Source organism: Argopecten irradians, chromosome 2 (assembly GCF_041381155.1).
Source record: "Argopecten irradians isolate NY chromosome 2, Ai_NY, whole genome shotgun sequence".
Lineage (NCBI taxonomy): Eukaryota > Metazoa > Mollusca > Bivalvia > Pectinida > Pectinidae > Argopecten > Argopecten irradians.
Genome location: NC_091135.1, coordinates 67,806,955 through 67,818,707, shown reverse-complemented (window position 1 = coordinate 67,818,707; position 11,753 = coordinate 67,806,955). Strand labels below are relative to the sequence as shown.

General features: G+C 36.6%; 1 long non-coding RNA gene across 1 annotated transcript; it reads left to right on the top strand.

Moving 5' to 3' along the window:
• Positions 1-4: 4 nt before the first annotated feature.
• Positions 5-4,637, top strand: LOC138316293 (uncharacterized). Its single transcript, XR_011207625.1, has 2 exons — positions 5-2,434; positions 2,475-4,637. It is a non-coding gene; the product is annotated as an uncharacterized lncRNA (long non-coding RNA).
• The last annotated feature ends 7,116 nt before the right edge of the window (positions 4,638-11,753 follow it).

Genomic DNA, 11,753 nt, shown 5'->3' with positions numbered 1-11,753 from the left:
TACAACTCATCGAGAGAATGATGACGGTTTATTACAACTCATCGAGAGAATGATGTCAGTGTATTACAACTCATCGAGAGAATGATGACAGTGTATTACAACTCATCGAGAGAATGATGACGGTTTATTACAACTCATCGAGAGAATGATGACAGTTTATTACAACTCATCGAGAGAATGATGACGGTTTATTACAACTCATCGAGAATGATGACAGTTTATTACAACTCATCCAGAGAATGATGACAGTTTATTACAACTCATCCAGAGAATGATGACAGTTTATTACAACTCATCGAGAGAATGATGACAGTTTATTACAACTCATCGAGAGAATGATGACAGTTAATTACAACTCATCGAGAGAATGATGACGGTGTATTACAACTCATCGAGAGAATGATGACAGTTTATTACAACTCATCGAGAGAATGATGACGGTGTATTACAACTCATCGAGAGAATGATGACAGTGTATTACAACTCATCCAGAGAATGATGACAGTGTATTACAACTCATCGAGAGAATGATGACAGTGTATTACAACTCATCGAGAGAATGATGACAGTGTATTACAACTCATCGAGAGAATGATGACAGTGTATTACAACTCATCGAGAATGATGACAGTGTATTACAACTCATCGAGAATGATGACAGTGTATTACAACTCATCGAGAGAATGATGACAGTATATTACAACTCATCGAGAGAATGATGACAGTTTATTACAACTCGTCGAGAGAATGATGACAGTGTATTACAACTCATCGAGAGAATGATGACAGTTTATTACAACTCATCGAGAGAATGATGACAGTTTATTACAACTCATCGAGAGAATGATGACAGTTTATTACAACTCATCGAGAATGATGACAGTTTATTACAACTCATCGAGAATGATGACAGTTTATTACAACTCATCGAGAGAATGATGACGGTTTATTACAACTCATCGAGAGAATGATGACGGTGTATTACAACTCATCGAGAGAATGATGACAGTTTATTACAACTCATCGAGAATGATGACAGTTTATTACAACTCATCGAGAATGATGACAGTTTATTACAACTCATCGAGAGAATGATGACAGTTTATTACAACTCATTGAGAGAATGATGACAGTTTATTACAACTCATCGAGAGAATGATGACAGTTTATTACAACTCATCGAGAATGATGACAGTTTATTACAACTCATCGAGAATGATGACAGTTTATTACAACTCATCGAGAGAATGATGACAGTTTATTACAACTCATCGAGAATGATGACAGTTTATTACAACTCATCGAGAGAATGATGACAGTTTATTACAACTCATCGAGAGAATGATGACAGTGTATTACAACTCATCGAGAGAATGATGACAGTTTATTACAACTCATCGAGAATGATGACAGTTTATTACAACTCATCGAGAGAATGATGACAGTTTATTACAACTCATCGAGAGAATGATGACAGTGTATTACAACTCATCGAGAATGATGACAGTTTATTACAACTGTGATATAATATGGTGCTATGTTAAATGTTGCGGACTTGTGGGACCCGTGCAAGTTTATAATACATACACTATCAGTAAAATCTGTCTGATATAAAAACTTTTGGTTGAAGGTACAGGATCCTTACAAAAGTTATTTAAGTCAAGACTCGAGACAATCTTATAGCTGGTACCTTGGTATGTTTTGGTTATATTTATGTTAAGATCAGAAGTGCATTTATTCATGTAACAGTTGAACAGCTACATGTACATGTAAATAGTTAGTTACATAAAAGTTTTTGAAAGACATTTATCAATTTTTTATGAATTACGGAATATTCATATTATGTTTCATGCTAATTCTCAAAGGTGCAATATTAAAGCCGAATCCCCCAATGTCACTTTCAGCCTTGATGCTAAGAAAATAATAATGAATGATGAAATTGAAGTGATGATAATAATAAAGTATATTTTTTAAACGATAACTATGATTAGAAGACTTCAATTATCTTGTTTATCTATCTTAAACATCAATGTTACAGATCCTTATTCTCACTGCATTTCATAGAGTCTAGGGGTCCCGTTCTTATAGAGGATCTGACAACATCCCACTAGAGGTCACATTCTTATAGAGGATCTAACAACATCCTACTAGGGTTCACATTCTCATAGAGGATCTGACAACATCCCACTAGAGGTCACATTCTTATAGAGGATCTGACAACATCCCACTAGAGGTCACATTCTTATAGAGGACCTAACAACATTCTACTAGGGGTCACATTCTTATAGAGGATCTGACAACATCCCACTAGAGGTCACATTCTTATAGAGGATCTGACAACATCTCACTAGAGGTCACATTCTTATAGAGGATCTGACAACATCCCACTAGGGGTAACATTCTTATAGAGGATCTGACAACATTCTACTAGGGGGTCACATTTTTATAGAGGATCTGACAACATCTCACTAGAGGTCACATTCTTATAGAGGATCTGACAACATTCTACTAGGGGGTCACATTCTTATAGAGGATCTGACAACATTCCACTAGAGGTCACGTTCTTATAGAGGATCTGACAACATCCTACTAGGGGTCACATTCTTATAGAGGATCTGACAACATCCCACTAGGGGTAACATTCTTATAGAGGATCTGACAACATCCCACTAGAGGTCACATTCTTATAGAGGACCTAACAACATTCTACTAGGGGTCACATTCTTATAGAGGATCTGACAACATCCTACTAGGGGTCACACTCTTATAGAGGATCTGACAACATCCTACTAGGGTCACGTTCTTATAGAGGATCTGACAATATCCCACTAGGGTCACGTTCTTATAGAGGATCTGACAACATCCTACTAGGGGTCACATTCTTATAGAGGATCTGACAACATCACACAAGGGGTCACATTCTTATAGAGGATCTGACAACATCCTACTAGGGGTCAAATTTCTATAGAGGATCTGACGACATCCCACAAGGGGTCACATTTCTTTAGAGGATCTGACAACATCCCACTAGGGGTCACATTCTTATAGAGGATCTGACAACATGCGACTAGAACAGTAGCATTCAACAAGAAAAAGTCACCAAATCTCTGTCTCTCGTTTAGACATTTCTTTGAATATATGATAAAATCACGCTTCAACCATGATATGACACACCCGCTATACTGTGCACGAAATACAGAACAAAATATGATACAATAAAACATAAATTTTCCTTCTATGCATTGGTGAAACACTCTACTGTTCTGTGGGTAACTTGTATATTTGGATACTTGGCCATGAGTTGAACACTGAGCAAATATTTAACATGTACGAATCCCTAGCTGACATTTTTTCTATGTAAAAGAGGCTTTTCCACGAGCGTAAATAGTGTAGTCCAGTTTTTACATTTAGCCCCGGTGTCTATGGGCAAAATGACTACATTCACAATAAATATTAAGACGGTTCTACATCACTGAAATTTGGAAGCAGTAATTTGATTGGTCAGTTTGAAAGGCCATCAGATCTAGAACGGGACTCATAAATTTATTTGGGATGGGTTTTTTTTTCATGAAATGAAGTGATAATACTTATAAGGATAATAATTATAAAGATCAGTATTTTAATCAGATTGTATATTTTGTAAGAATGCCAGTTTATAAGTTCAATTTACATGTATTTTTAGGTCAACTGACTCTAAGGGGTCAGGATGACCTATAGTCATCATGCTTCGTCTGTCGTCGTAGTCATCCATTGTACGTAACTTTAGCATTTAAATCTTTACTCCTCCTTAACAGCAGTGCGGATTTCAATCATATTTGGATTGAAACATCATTGGCAAAGGACAATCATATTATATATAAATGAGCCTTGTTCGACCCCTAGGGGCTAAAGGGTGGGGTCCCACAAGGGGAAATTTTCTTACTTTTTATTTTAAAAATCTACTCCTCCTTCATCCTTGAAAGGATGGCAACCAAATTTGGTTTGAAACATTGTTGGGAAAGGGCATGGTTCTGACAAAGTGTTATTATTTCGGGACGATCGAAAATTCCAAGATGGCCACCACAGCTGCCATCTTGAAAAACACAATTTGAACTTCTTCTCAAGTTCTGCCAATGTGATTTGACTGAAACTTGCCTGAAATGATCCTGACATGGTCTTGACAAAGTGTTGTTACGCAGTTAACCCCAAATTGAAGATGGTGGCCATGACACCATATCTAATTAATTTCCTTTATGACTATTGCGAAGGTAGCCAAGATGACAGTTAAGGCCCTTTGTCCTCTTGTAATACATACTTCAATATAAAATGCTGATCCTTCCCTATAATTATGTTATATATATGAATACAGATAGAGCAGTCTAAATGTAATCTACAAAATGATTAGGAATAAAAAAAGTAATATTGGGATGTTTTAAACTGATTTCTAGATCTGTATTACCCTACACAGTGGTCATTCATAATGTAGCCTCATGGCTTTCCCTCTGTAATGTACTTAAATGTGTCAAAGGTAAATTGATAATTAATGCCATGTATATTTGTTATGTTGATGGGATTATCTTAAAGCAAAATTGTTTTGGTTGATGTTTGTCACTTTTAACTCTGTTAATTTATAATAAAATATATTGTTCTAATTTAAAGTTATCTTGTTTCGTTTTACTTTCATTTCGGCCATCAATAAGCCCTATCACATCATTAAAAAAAATTCTCCTTGTGCTCAGATATTGGCTCATTACGTTATACACCTGTATCTAATCTCATTCATAGAGTCTCAGGCGTATATAAAGCAAGTACCCATATTACATTTACCGTATGCCTCTTGGATTTTACACATTTATTTTCAATATAATTCTTATATATATATATACCAACATGCTCTCTACCTATCTCCCTCCTCTCATCCCAACTAACATCTCGTATATGTATCGGTCACCAATTCACCATCTCATTTTAGTCATCTCGTCTCAGCAGCCATATCACTCCACCATCTCACTTCTACCGCCATCTCGCCCTATCACATCTTTGTGTCACACCCAAGGTATGCAGACGTATGAATATGCTTCCTGTCGGGCAGATACACCATTAGCAAGTTTTGGATATATAGGATCTTATATGATCATGAGTGTTCATTTCATATGAGGTTTTATGAAAAGAGTCTAAGAAGTTTTTATTTTTGCCAGCCTTGGAGAGTTTACTGTGTTCATTATGTGTTCATACTACCACAGATAAGTGCTAAGAAAATCTGTTATCAGGGATATGCAGCAATTGATTTCATAATACATTTCAAGTAAATTAGTATTTTTCTGAAATAAACCTATAGTTATAAAGCATGATAGTTTATATGGACAATATAACTCAATAACAATTGACAAATACACAACCCAATAAAAAATTATATATGCATAGAAACATATTAGCAAATATCAAAGTGCAACGATTTCATGTTGACTGTTTTGGCGGGAAATATATAGAAGTCATGTGACTCATGTTGTCATGTAACAAGTCATGTGACTTCAAACTTATAAGCAGGAAGATAGGAAATGATATTTGGACTTTTAGAAGTTTTAATCAGAAGATACAACTTGTAAAATAACCTTGGGTATCTAAAACCTTCAACTTTCAAAAAAAAATTAATGAAACATGGTCAGTAATTCAGCAATGTTATCAAATCTAGATCTTGACCATTGCCAACCATGGTCAGTTTCATTTTTCACCATGGTTAGAATTACAACCATGGTTAAACATGGTCAAACATGGTTGAAGGATATCAACATCAGCTCAACCACAGATTTTAAAGGTAGGTTTCGCCCAACCAAATAAATATTTTTTTTGTGAAATGCGATAAGCGGAAGAAAAGATGAAAAATACATATAAATATCTCAATTTAATTTCTTTAGTGTTTGAGATTGAACAAATGTGTCTTGAATACAAAATTGAAGGAAATCCTTGATTTATTAGTGTTGTGACTTCTTGTATAGTATGGTTTGTCTCGAGCAGGGGAGAGGATCCAAAGCCTACCTCACAGTCCTCATTCTAACGTCCTACCTTACCTCTAATAAAAAGCCAATAGTCACATTTTTTATGGTAAAAATGGAGAATATTGATAATTAAGAGGCGACTAAATTTAAATACCGGTAAAGGCAGAGAGTGTTAAAGGTAGGTTTCGCCCAACCAAATAAATATTTTTTTTGTGAAATGCGATAAGCGGAAGAAAAGATGAAAAATACATATTAAAATATCTCAATTTAATTTCTTTATGTGTTTGAGATTGAACAAATGTGTCTTGAATACAAAATTGAAGGAAATCCTTGATTTATTACGGTGTCCGTCAGACAAAATAATATGCAAATGAAGCTGCGATGGATTGTGTTGTCGAAGTTTGGCGCATGCGCATTGTCACGCACTAAAAGTAAACAAAATGGCTGAACGAAAGTGTGTGCGATGAAAAAAATATATCTGAATCGGCAACAAAGTGGAGGAAATTATAATGGATTAGGTAGCACCCTAGGATATCTATAGGGAATTAAATTCAGAGATGGCATGTAGCAATAGAAGAAACAGAAGCCACATCTCAAGCGGAACTTGCCGGGATCTGTTGGGACTCGTGTAACGGCATTGCACGTGGTGAGTTAAATTTCAACACATATGCCAGCGCACAAACAGCCGCAGACTAACTACGTGTATATTTGGTGTACAAAGTTAGCGAGCGTATGATATGATATGTATAAACAGTCCCTCGCACTTCGATTTGTTGTTGTTTTTTAACTAAACATGCCGTGGCAAGACTGTCACTTCTATCTGACATTTTGTTGCACGCTTCTGTTTGTTGCTGCGGCCTCGTTTTGGAAAAAAAATACGTCATGTTCTATGTAAAGCTTGACTTCGCTCTATTTTTAGATGAGTATTTTCCTGGTCAAGCTAGGCAACTGACCACCCATATTGTTCGCTGTATGCATTGAAAATGATCTGAAGATTATATCTATGTATAGGATAAATTTCAATTTCGTAGTCTTTATATTTCATTGGGCGAAACCTACCTTTAAAGGGGGAAATTGCAAACGGCTCATAATTAGGATTTGGTAGATTTATTTACTCTAAATCTTTTAGTGGTAAGTATAGATTTTGTATTTTCTATATAACGCGCATTATGAAGATTGTCTGCAAAGCTCTGTCATCTGAGACCATAGATGCCATAGGAAGATAGTTTAATGCTTAAAGTGAATAGTCGGGCAAAGAAAACCAGTCCAAAAAGCGTTCATTGACCTTCCAAAAGTCCTCACATATCAAAACGACGGTCAAGTTCTGCTTACGTTGCCCAGTTCTGACCATTGAAATAATGAAAAAGTTCTAAAAATAACTCTTTGAAAGCGAGGCTCCGTGGAAATGTAACCACGGACATAGCTAGCCGGGAGGACGTTTTAGGATTCCCACAATTAAAATTCATTTCTTCGCATGCAGAGAGATGTTAACGAGAGATTTTATTTTTCTATTTCATAAGAAATTATACTGGATACATTCACACCATTTTTACCAACTTTAGCCTTCCTTGCCCGACTATTCACTTGAAATAATTCGGACAGCTTTGTAAAACTATTTCGTCCCCGGTCAAGATTCTTTGATTGGCCATTTCCAAAGGTCATCTTGACGTGACCCCTAATGGGATGTTGTCAGATCCTCTTATCAAACGTAGTGACAATAAGGAACTGTATTTTAATCAGATTGTATGGTTATAGTAGTATATTCGATCTTTTTCTACAGTGACCAGTCGAGTAACTTTCTAGGAGTTATGTATCTTGTTAGTTTAGAAAAAGCACAGGGTTTTTTTCAATAAGAAACTGAAACAATAGGTTTTTATCTGGTTTTAGCGATTCCAAATTTTGAAATTGAGATGAGCACAGCGCTATAGTAAGCATGAAATGCTATAGTATTCCAGATTTGAATCAATGTGATCGTGCGTGAAGCAGCCATATAACTGTCCACTGCTTCCATACAAGTTATCACATATTTTCTATAACAACAAATGAGACTGCTTGCCCTATTTGCACAGCGTCGTTATGGCACTGTCTCTCTATGTTAGCTCAAGCGATAGGTCAACTGTGCAAACATGGCGCCGTGGGATCACTCCTCCGGGGGCACAATTCTTGATTATTTAAAAGCCGTACATAGTCGATGTGTTTATAGACAGCTGCACGACTCCCTTTGCCGGCAATCATCGCCATTATATTAGCCTATCAACTTCTCTAATAACTGTCGCAGCTCCCTGTATATGTATCTGACCAAATATGCGACTTCATCACATTTCGGATCAAGTTATATCCATAGAATTGTGGATACGGACAGCATTCATTTCGTTAATTTCCGAATCAAAACCTCAGCTCTAGCCGGAAAATCTGTAATAGACCAGAGATTGAAATCGGTGTAAATAATAATTCCGCGAAACTCTTCACTCGGTAATAAAAACGCGGGTAGTCTCGTACTTATTAGCTTCGTCAATAAATATCTATTATAGCGATATTGAGCTAACACCAACTAATATCATACAATATATTCAATTAGGAATGGTCGCCTGACGGATGATGATATAGGTTTCACACCGCTCCAGCTTATCAAATAATATCGTTGTAATTGACGCGTGGATTGCCCCAGGAAAATTGTCAATTTTTTCTTTGATTGAATTACTGCAATTCTTAGATGACTTGGTGTCACCGAACATCAATCATCTCATCACCCCAGGCTGATAATGGAGTTTTGTCTGCTTGGCTACTACCACGATTTATATTTCTAGCAAAAATGAAATTATACGAGTATGTGACCGTATACCACCTCATGGCTAAGAGAAGGATATCAGGATATGTCGTGATGTCTTGGCTGTCATTGCTGCCTTTCATCCGTATAACGGCACAATTGGTATACAGATGACCATTACAAGACAAGGTCAAGTGGACTTGAATGACAAACCCCCTTAGAAAACATACTCATAAGATTTAAACCGTATTAGTCCATTCGAACAATTTTGAACTATAACTTATGAACTCGGCCATTGTCGAAGTCTCGTCCATTCCAGATACGCATGTTAAGGTCGAAGACGCATTATCTCGGATGAGTATTGCAATGCTGTGCAAAACCACATACTTGAAGCGCACACTATATGTTACACACCTCCAGTGAAGCATGACCAGGTCATGCAAAGAAAACAAATTGGTCATTTGGGCGACTCTAAGCAAGAACTAAAACATGTTTTAACTTTTAACCTGAACTTCACCCCACCTCTGTTGTATACAAGAAAACTAGATGCGTGGTAGTTTTTCCAAACAAAGCATTTCATGATAATGATGCTATGAAAAAGTGCCTCCCAGAGTCCCAGTTATAGATCGTGTTACACATTGGAAATTCTAGTGTATTTGATTTTTATTGTCATTTAGACCTTGTAAATATTGAATTTTCTCTTTGACGTTTATTTAAATCAAATGTATATATAAGATTTGTAGACTCCTCTTCTCACAAATCTAATTATCAGCATTTATGCCCTTTTTGAATTCCATGCGGAGTTTTTGAACTGCATATATATATGTATCAAATGTGTTTACTTTATCAGAAATGCAACATTGTATTTATTCATTTAGCACACATGGTATGCTTTTCTCGTGCTCCTTGAAAGATAAGTTCAACGTTCCACGCAAGGGTACAAAGGCTGTTGCTTTACGTAATGTCGATCATGTTTTAATTCTATTTAACAATTTTCTATTTTTTTTCTCTGTATCTGTTTTTGCAAAGAACCTCTAGACAGATTAGAGATCTACCTGACCGATATTTTCTATGCCGTTAATTCATTTAGTGACAAGCATGTTGCCATAACTCACAAGTAATCCCTCATTGGCAGAGCACTTCACGACACTAGTGTTGAATGCGATGCTCGAAAGCAAAACTCCCAAACGAATACGAGAGACGATATATGTACCCTCCAGCTGTTAAAAACTAAGCAGCCCTTTCCATATGCTCGATGTGCGTTTTAGTGGATTTGGCCAATGCAAGCACTTGGAGGCATTGTGTTGGCGGTAAAGTGCTGGAACTTGTTAATATGACGTGTCCGCGTTCGATTAGGAATGGCGTTTTCACTACCTTCCGAGGAACCATTGTTTGCATCAAATGCACGCTGTACCTTAAAGAGAGTACACCCTACCCGTGCATCTGTGTCTACTTCAGTTCGTCTTTACCAAAAGAATTCTTTAGGTAACTGTAAAAATCGGTAGTTTAGGGTTTGTTTCTATTTCTATTATTGGCCTTCCTCTTGAATACAAAAGACGAATGAAGCATTTTGCTGAACAACGGTACCCCCAAGATTAATCTTGCTCAAGCCTCTTCAATTAAGGATTTTTATTTGCAGTTTTTCTATTTATTCATTTTTGTTTGATGCAGAATAAGAGATCATTACTTAGAAAGGGTTGAAAAAGTGTGATTATCCTCCAAGGTGAACAGTGACATCACGTAACTATACCCAACCTTACTGTATCAGATTTCAATACTGTCATTCAGTGCGGCTGTACTCACTTATGTGTATCTGTGGTTAGTAAGTTGGATTCAGCTTGCTATAAACAACAATGATCATGGAAGGACTACCTCCCTGTATACATAGTGTTGTCTGTATACATATGTATTGGGAGGCTGCGGTAAATTCATGTTGTCGCCACTTTCCAGCCCACGTTTGTGTTATGAATTAACAAGTTCCCCATGTACTGTTTATGATATAATTGTCTTCACGTTGTTCACGATTTTTTTTTCATTCTGTAGATGGTAGTGCTTGTTAACTCATCATGAATGACGCCCCAGATCAGTTTTTTTCAAAAAACATTTGAAGCTTGGATTTGTAAGTTTGAGAATATAATGAACCTTCGTGAGGCTTATAACCACAATTCGAGGTTAATCACTGCAATACCTGGTTTTAAAGAATGACTTTGTACGGATGAACAGGAAAGAAAATTCAAATAGCAAAAAAGTCTATTTCTTTTCAAAGTCGGTGCGCATGGGTACAGAAAGACCATAAGTGCATTGGGTTTGATATTCAGAGACAGGAAATGTCTGGAGGCAGAATTGGCCAAAAATGGTAAATAAGCGGCGTGAAGTTGGTAGGATGATCCGTAGGACAGATCCATCATGTATCAGCGTCATGTCTCGTAGTCCGCCCTATTATTTCAAACAGAACGGCAAACCCAGGAGCTAAATCATCAGCAAAACTAGCAGGCGCCATTCAGACAACCGTCAATTCAGCCAGCAAAGTCCACGTTAACGTCGCAACGATGATGATATATTTCTGGCACTGAAAATTGAAGAATTGTCATGAGCCAAAATTATCTGGTACTAACTCTATTCATTCGCATAATAACGATATTTTGTTCTTATGATAAAATGGCCGACCAGAGTTTGCCTATAATTTTCTCGGAAAATAATTGTATTCATTACAAGTCGCAAGCGGCCATTTAGGAAGTCTCCGGTAGATTCTCAATTTTCACGTCATGAAGCCAAACGTGAGGCATTCATCACTCCCGCCCGTGTGTAGTTCACGCTTTATGAGGGATGTTATCCATCAAGCCAACGACTCGCCTCTCTCCACTGTAATTGTCATTTTCATTTCTATTTAGAATTTTAAAAACATACCATATTTATCTTTTAGACCTACCATATTTTTTTTTATTTCGTATTGAAAAACCCGACGGTGTTACTTTTTCGCTTTCCTTTTTAGACTATCCAATTTATATTTC